This window comes from Bos indicus, chromosome 9 (genome assembly GCF_029378745.1).
Source record: "Bos indicus isolate NIAB-ARS_2022 breed Sahiwal x Tharparkar chromosome 9, NIAB-ARS_B.indTharparkar_mat_pri_1.0, whole genome shotgun sequence".
In the NCBI taxonomy this organism is placed as follows: Eukaryota; Metazoa; Chordata; class Mammalia; order Artiodactyla; family Bovidae; genus Bos; species Bos indicus.
In genome coordinates this window covers 29,618,397-29,640,328 of record NC_091768.1, presented here as the reverse complement: position 1 = coordinate 29,640,328, position 21,932 = coordinate 29,618,397, and the positions used below count along the sequence as shown (strand labels likewise).

The 21,932-nt window shown below is 38.3% G+C and overlaps 1 pseudogene; it reads right to left on the bottom strand.

Annotated features, from left to right (window-relative positions):
• Positions 1-262: 262 nt before the first annotated feature.
• On the bottom strand, positions 263-16,742 carry LOC139184845 (histone-lysine N-methyltransferase SETMAR-like; annotated as a pseudogene).
• Positions 16,743-21,932: the final 5,190 nt, after the last annotated feature.

Sequence of the window (21,932 nt, the reverse complement as noted above, 5' to 3'; positions counted from 1 at the left end):
TCCAACTCTCACATCCATACATGACCACAGGAAAAACCATAGCCTTGACTAGACAGACCTTTGTTGCCAAAGTAATGTCTCTGCTTTTCAACATGCTATCTAGATTGCTCATAACTTTTCTTCCAAGGAGTAAGCGTCTTTTAATTTGATGGCTGCAAGAGAACGCTAATACAACTACCTTAAATATTAGGTTGGTGAAAAAGTATTGTGGTTTCTGACCTTGAATTTTAAATCATTTTAATTAGGCTCAAATACATCTTTATTAATCAAAATAAGGACCATTACAATCAACACATTTTTGCCAATGAGAAATGTTTATTTGTTTCTGTAGAGTAAAAATCTGTGCTTTAGGATTCAGTGAATTCTTGGAAAACATTTTCTCCCTCCTGCTGGTTGTGGAAGCATTTTTCCTGCATAAAGTTGCCAGGATGCTTGAAGCAGTGGCAGTCATTTGGCAAGATGTCAGGTGAATATGGTGGATGAGGCAAAACTTTGTAGACCAATTCATTCAACTTTTGAAGCATTAGTAGTGAGATGTGGAGTCAGGAATTGTCATGGAGAAGAATTGGGCTCTTTCTGTTGACCAATGCTGGCTTCAGGAATTGTAGTTTTTGGTGCATCTCATTAATTTGCTGAGCACATTTCTCACATGTAATGGTTTTGCCGGGATTCATAAAGCTGTAGTAGATCTGACAGGCAACAGACCACCAAATAGTGACAATGATTTTTTTTGTGTGCAAGTTTGACTTTAGGAAGTGCTTTGAGCTTCTTCTCAGCCCAACCACTCAGCTGGTCATCACTGTTTGCTTGTAGAAATGCCACTTTTCATCACACGTGACAATTCAATTGATAAATGGTTCCTTGTTGTGTAGAATAAGAGAAGATGACACTTCAAAATGATGTCTTTTTTCATTTGCTGTCAGCTCACAAGGCACCCACTTACTGAGCTTTTTCACCGTTCCAATTTGCTTCAAATGCCAGATAACCATAGAATGGTCAACATTGAGTTATTCTGCAACTTCTCTGGTAGTTGTAAGAGGATCAGCTTTGATGATCCTCTCAACTGGCCGTTGTCAACTTCTGATGGCCAGCCACTGTTCTCCTCATCTTCAAGGTTCTTATCTCCTTTGCAAAACTTCTTGAACCACCACTGCACTGTATGTTCATTAGCAGTTCCTGGGCTAAATGTGCTGTTGATGTTTTGAGTTGTCTTCACTGCTTTACTGCCCATTTTGAATTTGAATAAGAGAATCGCTTGAATGTGCTTTTTGTCTAACATCAATTCCTGAATCTAAAATAAATATAAAATAAACAGCAAGCGATAAGTTATTAGCAAAATAACATAAAAAGAGAAATATGCATTAAAATGATGTAAAACATAACCACAGATCTGGAAAAGGTCAGTTTTTATTCCAATCCCAAAGAAGGCAATGCCAAAGAAAGTTCAAATTACCACACAATTGAGCTCATTTCACATGCTAGTAAGGTTATGCTCAAAATCCTTCAAGCTACACTTCAGCAGTATGTGAACTGAGAATTTCTAGACACACAAGCTGGGTTAAGAAATGGCAGAGGAACCAGCAATCAAATTGCCAATATTCAAGGGATAATAGAGAAAGTGAGGGAATTTCAGAAAACATTTACTTCTGCTTCACTGACTATGCTAAAGCTTTTGACTGTATAAATCATAACAAACTGGAAAATTCTTAAAGAGATGGGAATGCCAGACCACCTTTCCTGTCTCCTGAGAAAACTATATGCAGGACTAGAAGCAACAGTTAGAACCGAACATGGAACAATGGACTGGTTCAAAATTGGGGAAAGAGTACTATAAATCTGTATATTGTCACCCTGCTTATTCAACTTATATGCAGAATAAATCATGCAAAATGCCAGACTGGATGAATCACAAGCTGGAATAAAGATTGCTGGGAGAAATATCAGCAACTTCAGATATGCTGATATTACCACTCTAATGGCAGAAAGTGATGAGGAACTAAAAAGCCTCCTGATGAGGGTGAAAGAAGATAGTGAGAAAAAAAAAAAAAACTGGCTTTTAAAACTCAACATTCAAAAAGTGAAGATAATGACATCTGATCTCATCACTTCATGGCAAATAGAAGGGATAAAAGTAGAAGCAGTGACAGATTTTCTTTTGGGGGCCCTAAAATCACTGCAGATGGTGACTGCAGCCAGGAAATTAAAAGACGCTTGCTTCTTGGAAGGAAAAACCTAGACAGCATATTAAGAAGCAGAGACGTCACTGTGCCAACAGAAATCCATATAGTCAAAGCTATGATTTTTCCAGTAGTCCTGTATGGATGTGAGAGTTGAGCCATAAAGAAGTCTGAGCACCAGAGAATTAATTCTTTTGAATTGTGGTGCTAGAGAAGAACTAGAGAGTCCTTTGTGTGGCAAGATCAAACCGGTCAATCCTAAAGGAAATCAACCCTGAATATTTATTTGAAGGACTGATGCTGAAGCTGAAGCTCCAATACTTTGGCCACCTGATGTGAAGGGCTGACTCAATGGAAAAGACCCTGATGCTGGGAAAGATCGAAGGCAAAAGGAGAAGGGGGTGGCAGAGGATGAGATGGTTGGATATCATCACCAACTCAGGGGACATGAGTCTGAGCAAACTCCAGGAGATAGTGAAGGACCGGGAAGGCTGGCACGCTGCAGCCCACAGAGTTGCAGAGTCAGACACGACTTAGTGACTGAACAACAACAACAACAAAATAACATAACCACATTTATTTAAGAATGTATTCCAATATCAAATTTCAAGTTTCAACAATGCAAAATTGCAATTAGTTTACACTAACCTATAAAAAACTAAGAAAAGCAGCAATAGCAAGAGCCTATTTACATTTCAGGAGCGTATTTGAGTGGCTACTTCATTGATCCCAGCCTTCTAATTTTTATGTCTTCTAATTATATGTACTAAATATTTCCTAAATGTCTCTTATAAGCGGTTTTTAATTGTTTTCTTTCAGCTTCATTTATTTTATATGAACCTGCATGTATAATGGATACATGGTTCTTCATATGAATATTTCTTTTCTTTACTCAGTTCTTCAGGCTTTCTATATTAACTGCCTTGGCATAGCTAACTTATTCCACATTTCTTTGCCTTTGAAATTCCAAGAGGGGTTTCCTGTGCTCTCTTGGCCTTTCCCACTTTCTTTCTTTTCTTTCTCTCCCCAGATTCTTCTGGGCAGAAATATCAAATAACTATGAAGACATCTGATATTTCCAGAGAGAGGATTTTCTTGTAGGGGGGAAAAAAAACTTTTTGGAAACAGGAAATCATTTTTAGTTGACCACATTAAGAGTTCCAAAACTAAAAGCTTTGGCAATTTTTACTTTATTGCTTTTTTGTGTTAGCATAATGTAGGCTTTCGTACTTAGTCTGGATGTCTTAGTTGGAATTATTCTTTAGAAAATGATACATATAAAATGTTCTGCAGAATGTAGCCTGATGTGTGTGCCCACAGTTCTACCTATCTATCATCTTCTGTGAAATAAGCAATGCATATGAAACAATAGAGCTATGTATTGCAAACAAATCTAGAATGATAAGCAGTGATGTGCAATGTAACACAAAGGAAATCCTTTTGGTATCCCATGAAGAATTGTTCTAATATATAATTTATTTGAATTTATGTGCTTGCTCTTGAATGCACACATTATGTTTTTATAAACTATTAAAATTTTAGAAGAAGACAAGGAATATGACAACACAATTAATGTGCTGATTTTGTTTATATGGAAACAGTTGACAATAGCATTACTTTGACCTAAGTAACTCAGGGTTAAACCCTAGAATCTACATGAAACCCATTGAGATGTAATTGAGTCAAATGGATTTCATACATTCCTTTTCCGTCTTGCCTCTCTCTACTCAAAATGTAAATTGTCAAGTAACAGAGAGAAACATTATTGAGTTTCCTCTTTTATAGTTTTTTATTTTTGATTACATTGGGTACAGATCATGAAGAAGAGTCTCATGAAGAAGATTGAAACACAGGTTAAGTGCTCATCATTTTTGAAAAGCCATTAGTTCATTTTGCATATTTTGGGAAACTACAGGAAAGTCAAAGGTACATCAACATTTCTTTTCTGCATATGCCATGCATCCTCTGGTGACCTGAGTTTGGACCTGGCTTATCTTTTTGAAATATTATTGTTGCCTCCATTATCTTGTAAAATCCTGACATCCCCTATTACAGTAATATCTCTCCTAGCCTGACATTTAAAGGTTTAAAGAAAAAAACAAATTCAAGAAGAAAAAGGCCAGAATTTCCACTGAGCTTACCAAGAGGAAGAGTGGAGGATGAGATACTAGTGAGAAGGGAAAATTTTACTTTTCAATTTATATATCCTTTAAAACTTTCATGTTAATATTTTTTAATTGCATTTTACTACATGCAATTATCACTTTTATAATAAAGTTGCAAGAAAGAAACCCTGAGAAATCTGCTGCTTTATTGGATGATTAATATAAGGATGAACAGAAACCAGGTGCATTTACTGTGGCTACTTGTGCCCAGTGGTTCAGCGATGCGGCAGATTTATGGCTGCATCTCATTTGTGAAGACCTACCTTCTCTTTGTTCAGGGCTTCTCTGGTGGCTCAGTAGTAAAGAACCCACCTACCAATGCCGGAGATGTGTTCCCTGGCTTGGTAAGATCCCCTGGGGAAAGAAATGGCAAAGCACTCCAGTATTCTTGCCTGGGAAATTCCAAGGACAGAGGGGACTGGCAGGCTAAAGTCCATGGGGCTGCAAGGAGTCTGACAAGATTTAGTGACTAAACAACTACAAGGAGAGAGTGAGTGACTTTACACTGAAACTCCTGAGGACTGAGCATCCTGGCATTGTTACTAGTGGGAGGAGCCACTCTAAGAGAATGTAGAGTCCAGGGCAGTGTAATCTGAAAAGAATATGATGCACAGGTCAACTTCCTGATGCTACTCAGGGGAGTGCTGAACACGATTGTCTATAGAACTTTGCAGAGCAAGTGCCTCTCCTTACCCCGCTGTATGTTCCTGTCATAGAAATCCCATCTGGAATATTCACTACTGAATCTGCAATGTTTACAACATTTCAGGTGCTTGATGAATGTTAAAGAAGGAAATACATGTACTAAATCACCCTATAGGGATGATCACACTAGCATCTAGCCTCTAAGGGACTCAGTACCAAACTAAAGATTTTAGAGGGCGTAAGATGTAGCATTAGATGTATAGAGGTTTGTCCCAGGAAACAGCTGTCACAGGAGCGGCTGCCTGGAGAGAAACTACCAGTAACAGAACAATCGTGGAGAGCAGAGGGAAGGAGGAGAAGCAGGAGAAGACCATGTCGAGGTGCACCGTTTGCTAACTAGAATTGCCATGGAAAGCACCAGTCCAAAAAATGCCGCACCCAGGTCTCTTCTAGGTCACAAAAGCTCTAAGTGGAAGATTTAGAATTGAAGGAACAAGAGTCAAAGGTTAAGAAAGTAGGGGTGGCTCATGATTTGTCATTTAATTTAGTGTTATCTGGCACGTGCATTTTTGTGGATTCACTTTAGGCTTAACACATTTGCTAAGCCTCTTACCCCTCTGAGCCTTAGTTTTAAACATCTATAACTTCATTGTCAGCTCTTTAGGGTTTTAGGGGAAGAACCAACTCACATGAGTTCAACCTATATAAGCCTGGGTTATACCAAAATCAATGATTCCACCACTGAAGATTTTTTAAGTGGTTTCATGCTAAGTTGCTTCAGTCGTGCCAGATTCTTTGTGACCCTATAGCCTGCTAGGCTCTTCTGTCCATGGGATTCTCCAGACAAGAATACTGGAGTGGGTTGCCATGCCCTCCTCTAGGGGATCGTCCTGACCCAGGAACTGGACTCACATCTCTTATATCTCCTGCACTGGCAAGCAGATCCTTTACCACTAGTGCCACCTAGGAAGCCCTTTTAAGTATCTACTAATGTTCAATACAAATAACTGTGAAAAGAAGTGAAGCAAAAGCAAAGGAGAAAAGGAAAGATATACCCATTTGAGTGCTCAGTTCCAAAGAATAGCAAGGACAGATAAGAAAGCCTTCCTCAGCAATCAATGCAAAGAAATAGAGGAAAACAATAGAACGGGAAAGACTAATGATCTCTTCAAGAAAATTAGAGATATCAAAGGAACATTTCATGCAAAGATGGGCACAATAAAGGACAGAAATGGTATGAACCTAACAGAAGCAAAATATATTAAGAAGAGGGGGCAAGAATACACATAAGAACTGTACAAAAAAGAGCTTCACAACCAAGATAATCACAATGCTGTCATTACTCACCTAGAGCCAGACATCCTGGAATGTGAAGTCAAGTAGGCCTTAGGAAGCATCACTATGAACAAAGCTAGTGGAGGTGATGGAATTCCAGTTGATCTATTTCAAATCCTGAAAGATGATGCTATGAACGTGCTTCGCTCAATACGCCAGCAAGTTTTGAAAACTCAGCAGTGGCCACAGGACTGGAAAAGGTCAGTTTTCATTCCAATCCCAAAGAAAGGCAATGCCAAAGAATGCTCAAACTACCACACAATTGCACTCATCTCACACGCTAGTAAAGTAATGCTCAAAATTCTCCAAGTCAGGTTTCAGCAATACGTGAACGGTGAACTTCCAGATGTTCAAGCTGGTTTTAGAAAAGGCAGAGGAACCAGAGATCAAATTGCCAACCTCCACTGGATCATGGAAAAAGCAAGAGAGTTCCAGAAAAACATCTATTTCTGCCTTATTGACTATGGCAAAATCTTTGACTGTGTGGATCACAATAAACTGTGGAAAATTCTGAAAGAGATGGGCATACCAGACCACCTGACCTGCCTCTTGAGAAATTTGTATGCAGGTCAAGAAGCAACAGTTAGAACTGGACATGGAACAACAGACTGGTTCCAAATAGGAAAAGGAGTACGTCAAGGCTGTATATTGTCACCCTGCTTATTTAACTTATATGCAGAGTACATCATGAGAAACGCTGGGCTGGAGGAAGCACAAGCTAGAATCAAGATTGCCGAAAGAAATATCAGTCACCTCAGATATGCAGATGACACCACCCTCCTGGCAGATTGCGAGAAGAACTAAAGAGCCTCTTGATGAAAGTGAAAGAAGAGAGTGAAAAAGTTGGCTTAAAGCTCAACATTCAGAAAATGAAGATCATGGCATCCGGTTCCCTTACTTCATGCAATAGATGGGGAAACAGTGGAAACAGTAGCTGACTTTATTTTGAGGGGCTCCAAAATCACTTCAGATGGTGACTGCAGCCACGAAATTTTAAAATGTTTACTCCTTGGAAGGAAAGTTATGACCAACCTAGACAGCATATTCAAAATCAGAGACATTACTTTGCCAACAAAGGTCCGTCTAGTCAAAGCTATGGTTTTTCCAGTAGTCATGTATGGATGTGAGAGTTGGACTATAAAGAAAGCTGAATGCCAAAGAATTGATGCTTTTGAACTGTGGTGTTGGAGAAGACTCTTGAGAGTCCCGTGGACAACAAGGAGATCCAACCAGTCCATCATAAAGGAGATCAGTCCTGGGTGTTCATTGGAAGGACTGATGCTGAAGCTGAAACTCCAATACTTTGGCCACCTGATGTGAAGAGCTGACTCATTTGAAAAGACTCTGATGCTGGAAAAGATTGAAGGCAGGAGAAGAAGGGGACAACAGAGGATGAGATGGTTGAATGGCATCACCAACTCAATGGGCATGAGTTTGGGTAAACTCCAGGAGTTTGTGATAGACAGTGAGGCCTGGCATGCTGCAGTTCATGGAGTCGCAGAGACTCAGACATGACTGAGCAACTGAACTGAGTGTTCAATAGATTGCACTGGACTAATTATAGAAGGGAATGTCTAACTATGGTTCAGAGTGTCCCATTTTATAATTTTGTTTTCCCTGGGAAGGCTCACCTGGCAGGGAAATGTACTTGTCTTCATTTTTTCCCAGCTCGCTACCTCAGGCTGGGTACCTCTGTTGAGAAAAGACCCATCTATTTAAGGGTTGTTTTAATTGTATTACAGTGAAATTCATGCCAGGAATAGCCAGGATTCATGGGCTCCTACAGCAGGTGCTGAGTGGATTTCCTGCTGAAGAGCCAGATTCCCCTGAAAGAAGGTTACCAAGTACAAGAAAAGGAAGTGTTGCCAGCTATTAATAGAATGACAATGCTTGCACACAGGTGTTGCCAGGCAAAGTCATGTTTATCCGAGACCATTGTTAACCAAAGGGCTTGGACTGCCTACTGAAAATTACAGCCTCAGAGTTTCCTTGGACTGTGCCAGAAGCATCTTTCCCAAGATCAGTGTTTTCAGTGCACCAGTTTAAACCTTTTCTGTCCTTTATCCTTCAGTTCAGTTCAGTTCACTCAGTCGTGTCCGACTCTTTGCGACCCCATGAATCGCAGCACGCCAGGCCTCCCTGTGCATCACCAACTCCCAGAATTCACCCAGACTCACGTCCATCGAGTCAGTGATGCCATCCAGCCATCTCATCTTCTGTCGTCCCATTTTCCTCCTGCCCCCAATCCCTCCCAGCATCAGAGTCTTTTCCAATGAGTCAACTCTTCCCATGAGGTGGCCAAAGTACTGGAGTTTCAGCTTTAGCATCATTCCTTCCAAAGAAATCCCAGGGCTGATCTCCTTCAGAATGGACTGGTTGGATCTCCTTGCAGTAGTTACTCTTTTTCACTGAAATACAACATGTTTATACATAAAAATGCATCTAGGAGATTGTGAGTGGCTGGACCATTGGAAATACATTCACAGAATCAATTGAAGAAAATAATTTATAAAATAAATTTATTATCAAATCTTACACAACAATGTCTGATTTCTTCCAAAAGAGCTGGATACCAATGTCAAACTCTGTGTGCTGAAATTTCTTGCTACTAACAGTAACATGTTATCTTTTTTTCAGCCACTGACGGTGACATGATACTGTTTTTTTTTTTTTTAATATTTCTTTTTTTTAAATTTTATTTTTAAACTTTACATAATTGTATTAGTTTTGCCATATATCAAAATGAATCTGCCACCGGTATACATGTGTTCCCCATCCTGAACCCTCCTCCTTCCTCCCTCCCCATACCATCCCTCTGAGTCGTCCCAGTGCACCAGCCCCAAGCATCCAGTATCGTGCATCGAACCTGGACTGGCAACTCGTTTCATACATGATATTTTATATGTTTCAATACCATTCTCCCAAATCTTCCCACCCTCTCCCTCTCCCACAGAGTCCATAAGACTGATCTATACATCAGTGTCTCTTTTGCTGTCTCGTACACAGGGTTATTGTTACCATCTTTCTAAATTCCATATATATGCATTAGTATACTGTATTGGTGTTTTTCTTTCTGGCTTACTTCACTCTGTATAATAGGCTCCAGTTTCATCCACCTCATTAGAACAGATTCAAATGTATTCTTTTTAAGGGCTGAGTAATACTCCATTGTGTATATGTACCACTGCTTTCTTATCCATTCATCTGCTGATGGACATCTAGGTTGCTTCCGTGTCCTGGCTATTATAAACAGTGCTGCAATGAACATTGGGGTACACGTGTCTCTTTCCCTTCTGGTTTCCTCAGTGTGTATGCCCAGCAGTGGGATTGCTGGATCATAAGGCAGTTCTATTTCCAGTTTTTTAAGGAATCTCCACACTGTTCTCCATAGTGGCTGTACTAGTTTGCATTCCCACCAACAGTGTAAGAGGGTTCCCTTTTCTCCACACCCTCTCCAGCATTTATTATTTGTAAACTTTTGGATCGCAGCCATTCTGACTGGTGTGAAATGGTACCTCATAGTGGTTTTGATTTGCGTTTCTCTGATAATGAGTGATGTTGAGCATCTTTTCATGTGTTTGTTAGCCCTCTGTATGTCTTCTTTGGAGAAATGTCTATTTAGTTCTTTGGCCCATTTTTTGATTGGGTCATTTATTTTTCTGGAGTTGAGCTGTAGGAGTTGCTTGTATATTTTTGAGATTAGTTGTTTGTCAGTTGCTTCATTTGCTATTATTTTCTCCCATTCTGAAGGCTGTCTTTTCACCTTGCTAATAGTTTTCTTTGATGTGCAGAAGCTTTTAAGGTTAATTAGGTCCCATTTGTTTATTTTTGCTTTTATTTCCAATATTCTGGGAGGTGGGTCATAGAGGATCCTGCTGTGATGTATGTCAGAGAGTGTTTTGCCTATGTTCTCCTCTAGGAGTTTTATAGTTTCTGGTCTTACGTTTAGATCTTTAATCCATTTTGAGTTTATTTTTGTGTATGGTGTTAGAAAGTGTTCTAGTTTCATTCTTTTACAAGTGGTTGACCAGATTTCCCAGCACCACTTGTTAAAGAGATTGTCTTTAATCCATTGTATATTCTTGCCTCCTTTGTCAAAGATAAGGTGTCCATATGTGCGTGCGTGGATTTATCTCTGGGCTTTCTATTTTGTTCCATTGATCTATATTTCTGTCTTTGTGCCAGTACCATACTGTCTTGGTAACTGTGGCTTTGTAGTAGAGCCTGAAGTCAGGTAGGTTGATTCCTCCAGTTCCATTCTTCTTTCTCAAGATTGCTTTGGCTATTTGAGGTTTTTTGTATTTCCATACAAATTGTGAAATTATTTGTTCAAGCTCTGTGAAGAATACAGTTGGTAGCTTAATAGGGAGTGCATTGAATCTATAAATTGCTTTGGGTAGTATACTCATTTTCACTATATTGATTCTTCCAATCTATGAACATGGTATATTTCTCCATCTATTAGTGTCCTCTTTGATTTCTTTCACTAGTGTTTTATAATTTTCTATGTATAGGTCTTTAGTTTCTTTAGGCAGATATATTCCTACGTATTTTATTCTTTCCGTTGCAATGGTGAATGGAATTGTTTCCTTAATTTCTCTTTCTGTTTTCTCATTATTAGTGTATAGGAATGCAAGGGATTTCTGTGTGTTGATTTTATATCCTGCAACTTTACTATAGTCATTGATTAGTTCTAGTAATTTTCTGGTGGAGTATTTAGGGTTTTCTATGTAGAGGATCATGTCATCTGTAAATAGTGAGAGTTTTACTTCTTCTTTTCCAATTTGGATTCCTTTTATTTCTTTTTCTGCTCTGATTGCTGTGGCCAAAACTTCCAAAACTATGTTGAATAGTAATGGTGAAAGTGGGCACCCTTGTCTTGTTCCTGTCTTTAGAGAAAATGCTTTCAGTTTTTCACCATTGAGGATAATGTTTGCTGTGTGTTTGTCATATATAGCTTTTATTATGTTGAGGTATGTTCCTTCTATTCCTGCTTTCTGGAGAGTTTTTATCATAAATGGATGTTGAATTTTGTCAAAGGCTTTCTCTGCATCTATTGAGATAATCATATGGTTTTTATTCTTCAGTTTGTTAATGTAGTGTATTACATTGATTGATTTGTGGATATTGAAGAATCCTTGCATCCCTGGGATAAAGCCCACTTGGTCATGGTGTGTGATCTTTTTAATGTGTTGTTGGATTCTGATTGCTAGAATTTTGTTAAGGATTTTTGCATTTATGTTCATCAGTGATATTGGCCTGTAGTTTTCTTTTTTTGTGGCATCTTTGTCAGGTTTTGGTATTAGGGTGATGGTGGCCTCATAGAATGAGTTTGGAAGTTTACCTTCCTCTGCAATTTTCTGGAAGAGTTTGAGCAGGATAGGTGTTAGCTCTTCTCTAAATTTTTGGTAGAATTCAGCTGTGAAGCCGTCTGGACCTGGGCTTTTGTTTGCTGGAAGATTTTTGATTACAGTTTCAATTTCTGTGCTTGTGATGGGTCTGTTAAGATTTTCTATTTCTTCCTGGCCGAGTTTTGGAAAGTTGTACTTTTCTAAGAATTTGTCCATTTCTTCCATGTTTTCCACTTTATTGGCATATAATTGTTGATAGTAGTCTCTTATGATCCTTTGTATTTCTGTGTTGTCTGTTGTGATCTCTCCATTTTCGTTTCTAATTTTATTGATTTGATTTTTCTCCCTTTGTTTCTTGATGAGTCTGGCTAATGGTTTGTCAATTTTATTTATCCTTTCAAAGAACCAGATTTTGGTTTTGTTGATTTTTGCTATGGTCTCTTTTGTTTCTTTTGCATTTATTTCTGCTCTAATTTTTAAGATTTCTTTCCTTCTACTAACCCTGGGGTTCTTCATTTCTTCCTTTTCTAGTTGCTTTAGGTGTAGAGTTAGGTTATTTATTTGACTTTTTTCTTGTTTCTTGAGGTGTGCCTGTATTGCTATGAACTTTCCCCTTAGGACTGCTTTTACTATGTCCCACAGGTTTTGGGTTGTTGTGTTTTCATTTTCATTCGTTTCTATGCAAATTTTGATTTCTTTTTTGATTTCTTCTGTGATTTGTTGGTTATTCAGCAGCGTGTTGTTCAGCCTCCATATGTTGGAATTTTTAATAGTTTTTCTCCTGTAATTGAGATCTAATCTTACTGCATTGTGGTCAGAAAAGATGCTTGGAATGATTTTTATTTTTTTGAATTTACCAAGGCTAGCTTTATGGCCCAGGATGTGATCTATCCTGGAGAAGGTTCCATGTGCGCTTGAGAAAAAGGTGAAATTCATTGTTTTGTGATGAAATGTCCTATAGATATCAATTAGGTCTAACTGGTCTATTGTTTCGTTTAAAGTTTGTGTTTCCTTGTTAATTTTCTGTTTAGTTGATCTATCCATAGGTGTGAGTGGGGTATTAAAGTCTCCCACTATTATTGTGTTATTGTTAATTTCTCCTTTCATACTTGTTAGCATTTGTCTTACATACTGCAGTGCTCCCGTGTTGGGTGCATATATATTTATAATTGTTATATCTTCTTCTTGGATTGATCCTTTGATCATTATGTAGTGACCTTCTTTGTCTCTTTTCACAGCCTTTGTTTTAAAGTCTATTTTATCTGATATGAGTATTGCTACTCCTGCTTTCTTTTGGTCCTTATTTGCATGGAAAATCTTTTTCCAGCCCTTCACTTTCAGTCTGTATGTGTCCCCTGTTGTGAGGTGGGTCTCTTGTAGACAACATATGTAGGGGTCTTGTTTTTGTATCCATTCAGCCAGTCTTTGTCTTTTGGTTGGGGCATTCAACCCATTTACATTTAAGGTAATTACTGATAAGTATGATCCCGTTGCCATTTATTTTATTGTTTTGGGTTCGAATTTATACCCCGTTTTTGTGTTTCCTGTCTAGAGAATATCCTTTAGTATTTGTTGGAGAGCTGGTTTGGTGGTGCAGAATTCTCTCAGCTTTTGCTTGTCTGAAAAGCTTTTGATTTCTCCTTCATACTTGAATGAGATCCTTGCTGGGTACAATAATCTGGGCTGTAGGTTATTTTCTTTCATCATTTTAAGTATGTCTTGCCATTCCCTCCTGGCTTGAAGAGTTTCTATTGAAAGATCAGCTGTTATCCTTATGGGAATTCCCTTGTGTGTTATTTGTTGTTTTTCCCTTGCTGCTTTTAATATTTGTTCTTTGTGTTTGATCTTTGTTAATTTGATTAATATGTGTCTTGGGGTGTTTCACCTTGGGTTTATCCTGTTTGGGGCTCTCTGGGTTTCTTGGACTTGGGTGGTTATTTCCTTCCCCATTTTAGGGAAGTTTTCAACTATTATCTCCTCAAGTATTTTCTCATGGTCTTTCTTTTTGTCTTCTTCTTCTGGGACCCCTATGATTCGAATGTTGTAGCGTTTAATATTGTCTTGGAGGTCTCTGAGATTGTCCTCATTTCTTTTAATTCATTTTTCTTTTATCCTCTCTGATTCATTTATTTCTACCATTCTATCTTCTAATTCACTAATCCTATCTTCTGCCTCTGTTATTCTACTATTTGTTGCCTCCAGAGTGTTTTTAATTTCATTTATTGCATTATTCATTATATATTGACTTTTTTATTTCTTCTAGGTCCTTGTTAAAACTTTCTTGCATCTTCTCAATCCTTTGACTGAGTTGGATTATAGTTGCAGCATCAGGAATATTTATTGTGTTATGAAAGGAATATTTATTGTGTTACGAGGATCTCCAATTGCAGCACACAGCACTCTGGGCTTAGTTGCTCTGGAGTGTGTGGATCTTAGTTCCTGGACCAAGGATCAGACCCATGTACTCTGCATTACAAGGTGGAGTATTAACCACTGAACCACCAGGGAAGTCTCCTGTTTTGTTTTTTAATGAAAATTCTGGAAGATACAGAAAATTAGAATTAAAAAGGAAAAAAGCATCCATGATTTTAGAGTTTCCAATAACTATATTGATGTATTTGTCTGGAAAAATCTATTTTCTGTGTTTGTACTTTGTGTTTTCTCAGCAGTTATCTGTTAATATTTATGGAGCATGTGTTAGACATGATACCTCTACATTGTCTACATATAACTTTATTTTATCCTCACCCCAATCCTACAAATTAGATACTCTGTTTTACAAATGAGGAAACTGAAGTTCAGAAAAGTTCAGGAAAAACTCCATACCACACAGTAAAGAAAAGATTGAGATTCAAACCCAGATCTGATTCCAACCATCACTTGTTAACCTTTACTGTTTACTGCCAATACTGCAAGGGAGGTCACAAACACAGACATACTTGAGGATGGATCATCCACGAGGGTAACCACCACTTTTTTTAAGCAGGGGAAAAAAACTTACATTCTCTGAAATTTGTTAATCTATGCATTTATGGTTAAATTTAACAAGGCTGGAGACCACTGAGACCAAGATGTCCTCCTAAAGTAAATGTCGCCTTTCAGAATCAGAGACGTTTGGCAATCCTCCCCAAGCCACATGTGCTCATTTGTAACATATGTAGCAGCAAACAGATGTGCAGACATTGCAGAGCGCAGAGAAGCTTGTGCTGGAGATTGTTTGTCCCACACTTGACATTTACATTCTCTGGGGAAATATTAAGTCATTGAAGTTATACACAGTTCTAAGAACACAAGAGGTTTTAATAGTTTTTAAACTAATGGACGATTATCGAGAAACAGAAGGCAGTCCAGATATGTTTAATTAAAGGTGGACTAGTGTCACTGAGTTCAAATTTTCCTGATCACAGGCGTATTGATACATAGTTTAGCTTGGGCTTAGGCTTTAGGCAGCAGATGTTGAAAATCTCATCTGTACCAACAGTTGTTCTTTGCCTCAGTTTCTCCAAAAAGTTTCCCTAATGATACTTCAGAGCTCTGTTGTGAACAGGAGTAAATGAACCATGAAATGTCTGGAACTATGCCTGCTCAGAGTTTGCATTTAAGAAACATTAGCAATTCAACACTGGAAGAGTCAACAGAATCCATAACTTGTGAATATATTCTTTTCTAATTTTAATGGATTTTGTACAGTGTTTCTTTTTCATCTTGCAGTACATGATTGAAAATTCAAGAAAAAGTTAAAACATACTTAATTCAAAACCATTGCTCCTAGATTTTGATCTTGCTGTCCTTTATGGCACACTTGCTTAGTCTTCATGATTTCATTCCACATTAAGGGGTCTCTCATGTTTTTTCTTGTTTTACATCAATTGCCAAGTCACTTGAAGTACTAATCCTATGCTTTTATTATGTTTATCAGCCTTGTGTCTCTATGATCTCTCAGTATGAAGTCATTTTTTTCCTCTATCATTTTAATAATTTATCCAAACTCCAAATCACAAGTTTAAAACTATAAAGCTGAAATAATCAAGTATGGAAAAAAGAAAGCTATTAAGCCAAATGAGCATTAGCAAATTAGAAAAGATGGTTCTAAATCCCAGAGCTGCCCAATTAGTCAGTGAGACACTGTGTGAATCACTTGTGATTCCCTCATCTAGCTTCTCCATCTGTAAAATAAAGATCATAACATCTGTCAGGCCTCCCTCCAAGGTATTGTGAAATAAAATATTATATGTGGAAGTCCCTTGTAAATTCTATAATCTGAGGGTTTGGAAGCTTGTTTATTTAAAACTTCACAAAGAGAGATTAAGTGAAAGTTCTCTATAAGCGGTGTAGCACATATGTTACACATGACTCTGTAGGAGAGCTTTTTATTTAATCCTTCAAGATGGAGGCACTGTGGTGTGATTTGGCACTTTACAACATTGTACAGGCTTTCCATGAAAGACAGTCTATAACACCAAGTAGAATCTGATAAAGGCCCGGTATGCAGTCTTGGAAGTTATGTACTGGAGGTGTCCAGAGAAGGAGATGAGAACCAGAGACTGACTGGGCTTTTCAGGGAACATATATAGAGAGGTGGGTTTTTGACTCCAGCATGGGATGTTGGTAGGTTGAAATAAACAAAGAACCGAAGTTGGGGTTCCAGATGGAGGAACAACTTGAGTGAACATATATAGAAGTAGAAGAGCACAAAGGCTGAACGACGGACTGGCAGCAGTGCAGAGGAGGTTTCCTGTAGGAAGCAGTGGGAGATGAAACTGGCAAGACTGAGCTGGTCTAAATGGAATGCCAGAGGAATGATGCACTTTGTTAACCCAGCACATTTAAAGGCAAAGCCACTGAAAGGGTTCTGAGCAGGAGAACCATGTGGTAAAAACTGTGAACTCTAGCTTCAGACTCACCAGTTTCTAGTCCAAACTGACCTATTAGCCAATATTTCCTTAGGCAACACTTACTGGACATGCATAGTGAAATGGAAAAAGTATGATTCTGGGAGTCAAGGCGGGCCTGAGGGATGAGGCCTCTTTTCTGGACCTACCTTCGGCCAGCAGGGCCAGCAAAGCCATCTTATAGCCTGGCTCTTTCCCATTGCTTCTGGAACACATTGGCCACATCTTTATTTCATTGAATTTCTATCAGCATTCCTCTAGGTTAAGAGCACAGAAACAGGTTAAAAGATATTTTCTCCTGAAAGTCTTCAAAAAGGTTCCAAACTGTCCTGTCTGCTATTAATTCTTTTTCCATTCCTTTATTGCCCAATCGTCTTTAGTTCGTCATGTTGCCTCTCAGCATGGAGTGTGTTTCTACATCACAATTAGAAACATATGATGGCATTTAAATGACCGTTTCCTGTCCAGGTTCATCATTAAAATGCCCTTTGTTGCTAACAAATTCCAACTCATATTAAAGCTGTTTTAACATCAGATATAGTCTTAATACTTAAAATTATCCTCAGTCGACCTTGTGTTCAGTTCATCTCAGTTCAGTCGCTCAGTTGTGTCCGATTCTTTGCAACCCCATGGACTGCAGCACGCCAGACCTCCCTGTCCTTCACTTTGTGTAGAGAGTTGGAAAATTATTTTTGTATCTACTGTGGCTTATGTCCATTGCACTTGGCCAGAAAGAAAAATATTTGGTTCTAAAGCTATTTGTGGGTCCCATATTGATTATTTAGGTGCTGACATGCTAGCAGTAAGATTTTTCTTTCCTTTTCTTTCTTTTTTATTAGGAAAAATAAAATCATTCTACACATTTGCCCTCATTTTCTCAAAACTGGGAATAGGAGTGAACTTGAGTTTTCACATATACTTTAATTTTTATCTCAGTTTCCTGAGAATGGCAGAAACCTGACAAGTATAGATTTAGAATGAGCATTATTTAAACCATGCTCCATAAAACCTATCTGGTAGACAAAAGGCAAGTCTGCAATAACTCCTAAGCCAGTAAAGAAGTCTGAGGAGAGTCAATAAAGTTATTAACAAGGTGTCCATCCCACTGAAGTAGAAATATGAGGAGCCTAAAATGGCCACCGTAAAGAAATGAGGATCACAGTTTCTAAGTTTCTATTTATTCTTTTTCATAGAAATGGATGTAACTTGAAGTAAGTTGTCTCACCTTCAAGAATGTGTTTGTATTTTACTTTTCACATTATAAAATGATATAAACACTCTATGTCCCAAATGAGAATGGTCTATCTAGGGATCAGTTTGAAGTCCTCGGGAAATAAACACTAAACAATGGTAGAAATGCATGATGGTGATTTATGAGTCTGGAAACCTTGCTAATATGATTACCATCTGAGTTTTAAAATTGTTATAAAATAAGAACAGACTTAGAACATCATTACTATGAAATTGTTTCCTATGCCTGTTCATCAGTAACATTTTACAAATATAAAGTGATCTTTCAAGATATTCTAGGATGTTTACTTTCTAGTTTATTATTGTAACACTTAAAACATCCAGAGGTAAAATCATATGGAACTAGACATCAAGGTGTTCAATATATGCCCCTGATTTTTCTATAGTTTGATTGTGGTCTGTCATGAGCTCTCTCTCTTTGGAGAATTATTTACACAAGCCCATTCCTTCTCAAACAAAGATTTGAGGTAATTAAAAGGGATTTTTTAATATATAAAACAACACATTCCTACTAAGAAAATCAGAATTCATTACTGAAATGAGATGATGAAAACCTAAAACTATCTCTTGCCACTTTTTGAAAGTTATAGTTTTATAAATTACATTTTCAAAGCCAGCACTTCTCCCAGATGATGAAGCAAAATGAAAACTTAATGTTTTAAATCAAAGAAAAAATGCTTGTGGTAGGGAGAAGGAGGGGAAGCATATTAGTCCTCAGAACTATTCTTAATTACAACTACAGTTAATCCTAATCCTTTATACATGTCATTAATACGTATATAATATCAGTTCTGCATATGTCTATGGTGCTATCCAATGACACAAGATATTGTCACTGCTTATAGCCAAATGGGAGAAATAAGTGAATGTGTGTATTTGCCTGTATATGTGCAATAGTATGAGGATGGGCATGTAAATATCAGAATACATTTTAGGAAACACAAGAGTAAGAGAGAGTTTTAATATACTGTCCAGATATGTAATCATATGGGAAACTGGAGACAAACATTTTTCAAACCAGATAGTTCACAGAAAAAGTGATATTTCATGGTTCATGAGAGTAGGAAAGTGACTTAGCAGAAAGGAAGTAAAGAAATACCATGTGTTACATATCTCTGTGTGACCCATCAGGGCATTCTCTTTTTATTTCTATCTGCCTCAAAAAAGGGGCTGCTTTGACTCCATCAGAGGGCCTTGGTGTATTCTGGCTTCTGGATAAGTTTGAGTTTATTTCTTCTGGTCTCCATTCCTCAGCACTTTGGCATTAAGAGTGGTAACATCTCACTGTTGCTGGTCCCCATTCCTGCCCTATTTGTGGTGATCCACTTTTACTCCAGACAAACTTTTATTATCTGTCACTTTGTAAATAAATGCTCATCCAAAGATCTTTTCTCTGCTGGGAACTTGACTGATACATTAGTTGGTACCAGAAGTGGCTCCAGGAAATACACTCCTTGAACTGAGATTCTGGGATTAACACATCATATATCGGAGGAGTACTAGGATAAAACTCTTTGCTGGGGGTATAAGGTAGGGATGAAGTGAAGTGAAAGTTGCTCAGTCGTGTCCAACTCTTTGTGACTCCATGGAGCTATACAGTCCATGGAATTCTCCAGACCAGAATACTGGGGTGGATAGCTGTTCCCTTCTCCAGGGGATCTTCCCAACCCAGGGATCAAACCCAGGTCTCCCACATTGCAGGAAGATTTTTTACCAGGTGAGCCACAAGAGAAGCCCAAGAATACTGGAGTGGGTAGTCTATCCCTTCTCCAGCGGATCTTCCCAACCCAGCAATCAAACCGTGGTCTCCTGCATTGCAGGCGTATTCTTTGCCAACTGAGCTACCAGGTGAGGTAAGGATAATGGTTGGCATATTGTAGCCTTGTAAATTTTCAGGTTAACACTGTGGTTGCATGAGATGAAGAGCTAGCAGAGACCAAGTGACAATTAAGATTTTAAAGTCATTTAGCTTCTTTCTACAGTCCTAGAGAATACTGTCAACTGAAAAAAAAAAGAAAACACAACCTAAAAGTTGAGAGTTATGTTTTATTAGGCAGACAGAACTGAGGACTAAAGCCTTTCAGATAGCTCTGAGGGACTGCTCCAAAGAAGTAAAGGAGGAGTCAGGATATATCAGAGTTTTTACAACAAAGATCAGGTAGGCAGAACATCAAAAGCTTACTGTTAATTAAAGAAAACCAGAAATCTCAAGTTAAGGAATCTGGCATTTTTCTATGGATGGGAAGATGAAAGAGTCTGGACTCACTGAAATCATTTCTTTGATATGCACCTCAGCTATCTAGGGCCAGTATCCTGTGCTTTCTCATCCTGAGTTTCCTCAGGGTGAATCGTTAGGGATGGCTGCAGTGTGATGGCTTGATGGCTGCAATATCCTTTGTTTATGGATATGGCAGGCAAAAATTTTTCATTGCCAATATCAACAGGGGAAAAGAGAATGAAAACTATGAACAAGTAATTACAAATGCCCACGAGAAGTCAGAAGTTTTCCTGAGTCACTTTGAAGGAACTGTTCTCTCCTATAGTCACTCAGAAGATATAGGTAATCAAGCTCATAGCATGACTATAAAGGTTGTAGAGTCTTAGTACTAATTATGAATCAGACTGGCCAGAGTCTCTATGCTAGGAGAAAGTCAATCATCGAACAACAGAACCATGAAACGCAGTTTTGAAAAAACAACAGAACTATGCCCCATTGGATGGGACATTTTGGAAAATATAGATGAAGTTAAGAATTTCATCTGTATGAAGTAAATCTCTAGATTTTCTTGAACCCTTGATTCAGAAGTAAATATTGACTTTCCTCACATTCACCCCTTCCACTGGGTTTATAATAAGTTACAGCCCAGCATAGCCTGTTCTGAGGAACACAAGAGCCTATTTATAAAAAGGAAGAATGAAGTTTCAAGTCATCCTGCCAGGTAGAAAAATCCCATCCAGCAGAAGTGCTTGCAGAAGCCAAGGGAACATGGAATTGGATGGTGGAAATAGACCTTTGTGATAATCAGTTTATGCAGTGGCTGGCTACAAAAGGAAAATTCAGATGCAGCATTTCATGGTATTTTTTTAAACTCTTTTCCCCATTAGTTCCTTATATGAAAAATAGCAGAAGTGGTTAACATTTTCAGACTTTGAGAAGGAATATGATGATTGACATTATCCCATAATGATACCATAGCTGGTGAGACTTTGTTCTTACTTGTTGCGGACAAAGGCTTTCCAACTAGACAAAGACAACATTGGGTGCTGAGGGGCAAAAAGGACTGACTTCTTTGGTATTCCAATACAAAGTTTCCCATACCCTCTGACTTTCGGTCAATGGGGAGCGTAGCATGCTGTAGGAAGTAGGTAGGAAAGAGAGTGATGGAAGGGAACTTCCTCTGTTGGCTCCTTTCTGGTGGAGTTAGGTAGGGCTGGCTATACTCTCAATGGGGAAAAAAAAACAACCCTGCTCCTCCCCAGGTGGTCTTCTCTTCTCATCACTTTTCCTGCTGAGTCTTCCTCTTAGCTCTCAGCACCTGCATGGGGTAGGAGAGGGAAGTGAGAGTTCCATTGTGGGTGGTCCCAGAACCCCCAGTTGTTTCCTAAACTCCATTCACACCTTGGTCATTAGTCCCTTTGTAAATAAACCTTTCTTAAGTTACTCTATGTGAGTAGGCCATCTGTTTCCTATGAGGAAGGACCCTGACTGACACTCAGATGTCTGATAACAAACATGCCAAAACCAACTTTAGAATATGCAGAGGCGAATTTGGCAAACTTCCCTGTCAAAAAAAAAGTTCACTAAGAATTTTCCTCTACTTTGTATCTTTTTTTTTGAAAAGATATCACTGAGTCATCTAACAGTATATAGGTTTTGAGGTCTAATCATTTCTGAAATACCAATGTTCTCTACGAGGGCTGCCAAATGCCCAGGTCATGGAATGCCTGGAATTTAGAATAATGCTTTGGAAGGTTTTAGTGAAGGTAATCTCTTCTAGAAACCTTAAAAATCTACTAATACAGAACCATGTACTGTACCAATTCATACAAAATATTTACCATAATTACCCTTAAAATTTCTATTCTCATTTTACTCTGGAGTACTGAGTCTAAATA